This window comes from Sinocyclocheilus rhinocerous, unplaced genomic scaffold, assembly GCF_001515625.1.
Source record: "Sinocyclocheilus rhinocerous isolate Xijiao unplaced genomic scaffold, SAMN03320098_v1.1 scaffold421, whole genome shotgun sequence".
Lineage (NCBI taxonomy): Eukaryota > Metazoa > Chordata > Actinopteri > Cypriniformes > Cyprinidae > Sinocyclocheilus > Sinocyclocheilus rhinocerous.
Window position 1 is genome coordinate 366,147 of NW_015656177.1, and position 7,927 is coordinate 374,073.

Genomic DNA, 7,927 nt, shown 5'->3' on the forward strand with positions numbered 1-7,927 from the left:
AAAAAAAACTGCATCAGGCACTGGAGAGATCTGTCATAAAACAAACACGAATAGTGTGTTTATTTGTACAGTTTGGTTACTGTGTATGTTTCGTTGTTAGTGCTTATTGCTTAAGCCATCATGGGATTCCACAAGGCTCTGTACGTGGACCTCTTGTTTTGTCCTTGAATGCATGGCTACACCGTATTCTCTACTTATGTATGACTACACACTCAAATATTTGTATAACAGCAATTTGCTATTACCTTTGTATAGCAGAATGTCTTGAAGTGATTAATATCACCACTAGATCCTGTCTTCTTTTGATCCTTGTCTTTGCCACCCTGTTGGAAGTCTTTCATTTATGTGCTGCACACTTCAGAGAAGGCTTGCCTGTTTATAAGTTCAAGGCTCTAGTTTATCTTAACCAAGAACGACAATAGTAATTATATGTGTGAAGTGAATTGTGTGTTTGTATTGGGCCGTTGGTGGGTGGATGGGGAGCGCTGTAATCTTAGCAAACTTGAGTACACAACAGCATAAACAGCAAACAGATGAGATCTCATTTGGTTTATCAAAGCCTCACATCCAAGTCTTAGAGGTATAAGTTATGTGGTCTGGATCAGTCAGTGCTCTGTATTATGGCTGTTTTGTTTATAACCTCTAGAGGGAGCTAGAGACTTAGCTAAACGGTCCTTAACACAATATTAAAAACTCCAGTACAGTGTGGTGGTGTATTTAAAACTAAGATGAACCAATTTATAGATTAAAATGTAGTAGTTTAAATTGGATTATTAAATATTTGCTACATTAAATGTTTGGGTAAATCTGATCACTTTTTATACATTTTCACAATTTTCTATATCACTATATTACTATTATTATATTTTATATATTACTGTATGTATGTATGTGTGTATACAGTAGAATGTATATGTAATTATTAATAAGTGATATTTATAATTTTTATATAAGGTTTACATTTATTTTAATTTAGTATAATGATCAAGTATACAGTTATCAATATATTTATTTTTACATTTGGATTATTCTCGTATGTTGATCATAAAATTTGTGAAGGAAAAAAAAAAGACAGTGGTCTAGCATTTTGTTGCCCACTGTATATATTCAAGCAGGTTGGGTTTGAGTTGAGTGTTTATGAATTTGGCCCTGGTTTGGACACTGACCCAACACGGACATGAAGATGTAGAGGTGCATGCAAATTTGTGTGGGTTTAAGACTGTGTGTGTGTTCGTGTGTATGAGTCTGCGGCTATTTTTACTGGCAGAGAGTGAGGTGTTGTACTGTGAAGGATCCATCAGCAGTGCCGAGCACCGATCAGGAAACCAGCCTTAACAGACACACACCACTGACGGAGCCACATATGTGTGTGTGCTTAATACAGAGAAAGAAAAGAGGTGAAACTGAGTCTGAAATTACTCTCTGCCACCTGCTTTGAGTCTCTGCTGCTTTCTTAAAAATGGGGGATAAAAGCTTGTTTCTGCTTATTTCATCAATCAAAATTGTGCTATTATAAAATATTACAGATAAAAGCTTTTGAATGGTATTCTTTGTTGGTGGGAATTTGTTAGTTTTATTTCAGTATGATGAACAGGAAATCACACGTTTTGATAAATGCAATTTTCTTCAGATGGGTTCATATTTTAGTAAAGTTACAATAAGAGAAACCCAGTGTGGGTCCTGTTGTTTTCTACTATCTCTCAGCCCGTCACAGCCACGCAAGAACAGCAACCCGTCAAATTATAGACTAATCAAAATACACTCTGTATCCGTGTAAAATAGCAGCAGTAATTGCTATCTTAAGTATAGGGGAACCTTTTGGAATGCGTTTTTACGAGTACACAGATGTGTTGTGAAAGTGTTTCAGCAGTGTGTGTGTGTGTTTGGGTTGGTCTGCATGTGTGGCTCATGAGAGAAAGTGGGAAAGGCATTGAAGGTGACACTTTGCGACCATAATCAGAACACCACAAAAACCATGGACGCTCCACACTAAAGCAAACACTAACCTGTTACGCTGACCCTAGGCCAGTCTGGTCACCATGGTTACAACAACCATGAGCAAAAGTGACGCACAGAGAGCTGATCTGGAGTCTGCGGTTAAGCGCAGGGAGTGTGCAGTCACCGTAATGATGCACTTCCCCTAAAAAAAACCTCCAGCCTCTCAAAATCCAGCCTGGCTTTTCCAGTTCCACTCCATTACAGAGTTGAGCGAACATCCCAAACGCTCATCCAAGAGCTTCTGCCTCCATGTAAACAATGCAATCCCCATGATTACAGCAGGGTTGAAGAGAAGGGAAGAGAAGACAGTGAAAAAAATCGAATCAGTGGCCACACGTAATTGAGCAGGCTGACCATTTCACGCAACTTTGACAAAAAATCATTACCGTTTATTCTTCAAGAAATAGGTTGGGATCGAGATAAATTGTGAAGAAATGATGGCGGTGAGCTGTTTTTCCTCAGGCATGTGCCTCCCTGGCCTGTGCGGTCTACACGCCCTGGTGACAATGACCAGTGGCCCCTGGTTGTCTGGTCTCAGAGGGGCAGGGCAGGCGCTGTGGGCCATAGTGACCACGCCGAGTTCACACTGGCCCCACACAGGCGCCTACTCTCCGGGCCAGCTGAGGTCATAAACAGTGGACAGAGCAAGGCTCACGAAGGACACAAGACAGAAAATGGATCTTTCTGACCACATAAAGAGTAGGCACGATTCGCTCGGTGCCCACAGGGAAAACACATTCCCACGGACACTTTCGTTTGCTTATCATGTTTAGAAAAAACGATGGCATATTGTAATATATGGCATATTGATATTTAATATATTATTAATACGATTTTTTGAAAGAAGTCTTTTATGCTCAACAGGGCTGCATTTATCTGATCAGAAATACAGTAAAAACAGCAATATTGTGAAATATTTTCATAATTTAAAATAAAAATCTCTATTTGAATATATTATATAAAATGTAAAAATAATATAAATAATATAAAACTTTATTCCTGTGATCGCAAAGCTGAATTTTCAGCAGCCATTACTCTAGTTTTCAGTGCCACATGATCCTTTATAGATCATTCTAAAATGCTCATTTGGTGCTCAATTATTAATCATATATAATTATTTTATTATAAATATTATGATCAATGTTGAAAACCGTTTTTGCTGCTTAATATTGATTCTTTACATTTTTTTTAGGATTCTTTGATGAATAAAAAGTTCAATGTACAGCATTTTTTGGAACTGCAAAAATTATTTGCAACATTATAAATGCCTTTACTATCGCTTTTGATCAATGTAATGCTTCATTGCTGAATAAAAGTATTGTTGTTATTATTTTTTTTTAATCTTACTTTATTCGAAACGTTTACTACATTTGAACGTTTCCACAAAATTATTAAACAGCAAAATATTTTTCAACATTGATAATAATGAGAAATGTTTCTTGAGCAACAAATCAGCATATTAGAATTATTTCTGAAGGATCATATTAAATCCAGCTTTGCCATCACAAGAATAAATACATTTTGAAATATATTAAAATAGAAAAGAGTTGTAAAAAAAAATTATTATTAAATTGTAATAATATTTCACAATATTACTGTTTTGCTTTATTTTTGGTCAAATTAATGCAGTCTTGGTGTGCATAAAAAAACAAACAAAAAAACTTATTTAAAAAAAAAAAAAAAAAAAAAAAAAAATGTAATTTTTCCATTTAGTAGTATATATGTATATTTTAGTATTTTTGAGATACATTTTGCTGGGCACAATATTTGAAAGATATTCAAAATTCTCAAATTTACTCATTTTGAAAAATGTCTCAATGAAAGTTAATTCGGTCCCATGTTGTTTTGGTCCTCACTGACTTTCATAATAATAATAATTTAAAAAAAGTTAAAAACCTTACAGTTTTGGAACGACGTGAGGATGAGTAAATGATGACAGAATTTTAGTTTTTGGGTGAACTATAATTTAAGTCTAAATGTACTGTTTCATAGTGGCACGTGAGTGCTGAGTTTGGTGGAGGGCGAGAGTGACAGCACTATAACATTCCTTAATTAATGCAAGTGTGAGACACTCGTGTGGCTCTAAATCTTTCTAAGCAGTCACAGTTCATCCCAGCTGCAAAATTCATGTTTAAGAGAGGATGCATGTGTTGTGTCATAATCCAAATGCGCCGGAAAATGGTGGCTGCCTTGTGCGCCACTTTCAAGACCATCTCTAAGGCACCTGTCTGTATGATCATAGTGTAAAAGGTGAGCGAATCAGGTGATCCGTCATGTTTCCATGGATACGATGACTCCACCCCAGTGCCACAACAAGAAACTTGATTGTAAATTTTGCATTAGAGAAGTTTTGAAATTAATGTTTTTAAGCTTGTGCATGCTCGTTGTTGGGTCTAAGAGAGAAAGAGAGGAAACTTCATGTGTGGTACAGGAAAATCTCATGTGCTGCAAAAGTTTATGAGAAATGATTGCCTCGACTCGATGCTTAACTTAATTTAGTTGTGTATCTTATACTATGGGCCTTGTGTTTCGAGTAAACAATGCAAAAATAAATGAACTCTTGCGACTTGAACGAGCCAAGGTAAAGTGGTTTCCATAAACAATTCAAGTAAACTCAACAAATGGAAAGTGTGTGTGCGTGTAAAATGCTGGTGAAGGTGGGGTGGGAGGTCTTATGGGAGTTTTATGATGTCATAAATACTTGTTCTGATCCTAGAAGATAAGCTATTGTAAGAGGATGATGAGGAACAGAGCGATGAAGATAACCATGGCCATTAATGATGGCCTTTGCACTAGGTCTCTAAGAAAACATCAAATGTGTAAAGCTGTAAGCAGCTGTTAAATGGATGAATGCTTCTGGTTTTATGTGATCTGATGGCCAACCTCTATCTCTCCTATCTGTGCGCTGTTTCACATTATCTCTCTGTTCATCCATTCATCCGCTCACCTGCTCGTCTGTCTTTAGCTGTTGTTCGACTCATTCTCACATGAATATTGGTTGCTGTCTTTTATAATTTAAATGGTTATGAATAACTTAATAGCAATTAATACATTCCTTATGAATTTAGCTTTTGATCACTGATGCTGGTGATTTATTTATGCAAATTTTAATATGCGGCTATTCGCGTCAGCTAATTTATTATTTTTGAGTATGAGACCAATCAATCACTAAATCGTGGACTTAAGTGACCAATTAATAAATGCAGTTATCATATTTGATAGTAAACATTGATAAATAATTCTGTGTCTTTAAGACAGACCCACAGGCCAATAAATCCAGTCCTTAATTGATATTTACTTTCCATCCTTGCTTTGAAGCTCAGGTTGATTGCGAAATCGCATTTAATAGTGGGTTTATTTGAGAGGCTCTAATGATAAAGACATTAATCGCAAAGGTTATTTCAGCCACATATCACAAAAACTTTATTTGAGATGTCCCCGTTTGAGCTCTGTCATCAGTCTCACTGTTTTATGACCATCAGACCCAAGGCCATGGCAGGTGAGGACAGAGATTGGGTGTTAATGTTTGTGAAGCCCTATATACGGTGGGGGTGGATTAAACGCTGTTCCTCATCAGGCACTGTAGCATGTCCTTGATCGCTTTAAGAGGTTGTTAAAATCATTAAAAGCACAACTCATCAGCACTTTTTGACAGCCCTAGCGTGAGAATGAGCTTTCTTACCCCATCATCTCAAAAATGACATCCATAAAATATTCAGTTCACCTTTAGCATTACCTCTTTTCAGGGTCTGTTGAAAAACAATAATGCTGTAAAGCGCTCGTTAGGTTTATAGTCACCGTAAAAAAAAGCAGCGGTAAAAGACTGGGCTGGTTCTCTGTCTTAATGACAGCGTTGTTTTATTGTGATGAGACGTATGACTGTCATCAATAGATGGGGAGGATTGGGCACATGATGCTCTCCTACACATTACAGCTTTAATAGAGAATTAAACAACAGGCAGGTAGCGCAACAGGCCAACAGGCACCGCACTGCGAAGCCATCGATTTTCATTGCCTTGTTTCCTCATTGACTTTCATGCTAAAACAAATGGCTAATTGAGGACTGTGAGGGAGGTCTGGTCATTGTTTATTCAATTATATATGACTTGTATAATAACAGGTGATGTGGTTTGTCTTAATAATGTGCTAACGATTATGATACCTCATTGCCTGTTTCTATATGGGGACTGGAGCCAGTTACATTAGTTAGAAACATGTTTAATTTGATGCGAAAGACGTTTGCGGAAGTAGATTTGTATATTGATTTGCCTATTACAAAGGCACAGCGTCTGACCTTGATTTGATCATTATGGTAGCACCTGATGAAGATGAACACCCAAAAGATGCTTTTTTACAGCCTGACCATAACAATTTACACTTTATGAAATTGCAGGCCCTAAAAATACGATATATCAATCATAGCATTCCATGATCCAACACTGTGATGGAGACTCAACAAATGTTTGCAGTAGACATATGAAGTACACACAAGATGTGGAATCAGTGTTGTAAAAATACATAAAATACATTTATTATGTTGTCTACGTGCACAAGGAAGTGATTTAATGCTGGAGCTTTAAATCTAGGCAGCCGGGCACCTGAAAAACATAGATGAGCATGGTATATTTGTTATATCAATTTGACAAAGTGTATTTGTTTTATTGATTTAAGGTCATCAGGCATTTAACTAAATCATTTTAATGGCTGATGAAATCATTAAGTATTTGCTGGAATCGTTTTTGATGCTGTTATCATTAAATGACAGAGGTCAGAATGCCAGTCAGTGACACTGCCAATAAAACAGGATGTTTATTAAGTGAGACGTACTTCATTACGTTGCTCCATATGGTAATAAAACCAAACATGCACTAACCGGGCACTTATTACATACAGGTAAACTTTGAACACCCAATAAACATTGAGGAGCTACACATGCTATCAGCATTTTTTTAAACACGATTTTGCACCCAGTATGTCTAATAAAATCCTTTTCCAAAGTCATACTTTGTTCTCATTAACTCAAGCTAGGTGGGACTGTTAGTGCACCTTTTAACAGACTGACCTTTGATTGCACTTCAGGACAGTTAAGACATTGTCCATCACAGTCCTATTAAAATAAAATGACATTATGCATTTCTGTGTATTTTGCAGTTTGACTCCCATTAATTGATTTTTTGCATAGAATACATGTACATAGCTGTTGCCTTCATTATTTAGACGAATGGCACTACGTTTGCCCTTCTGAATCAATTCTAATTGAATGTTTCTGTGGTTAAATGGTGCAACAGGTTCGCAGTCAAACCACAGGGTGTTCAGGCACTATATTATTGCTCACTATATTCCTGATGGGAAAACCATTTCCACTAGTGGTGAGGACTGTGGCTAAACTGTACATGTATCCCAGTGGCATGTGGTGCTGGGTGTCTCTGGCTTCCCTCATTCACCCAAAGTGGAAGGCCAATGGATGTTTTCATTCGACGTTTGTCAGCTGAACAGTGTTACTATGGCAACATCCAATCAATGACAAGAAATTCAGTTTAGCGACCACTTAAATCCTTAAACTGTTACTGACCAATCCCGCCTTCAGCACTGTTGTTGTCCACCATTTTCTGACAAGTGTTTTCTTTTTCGAAGCTGATTCGACATTGTTTGAGAGGATACAAGTACTACTTTTCCCCTTTCCAGATCTTTAAATAAATGTAAATAAATAGAAGTGCATGCTATAGATTAAACTGTCACCCTCATTCCAGTGTAATTTTAAAGTGACTAACTTATCATTTATACAATATCTTGATTCACTCAGTGATCTCTTACACTAATGTTATCTTTTGTAATAATCTCTCATTGTGCCTTTTGCTTTTCAATTTACTGTGATAAATGTTTCTATAGAAGCTTGTTTCCACCACAGTACCCCACCCCCCCACACAAA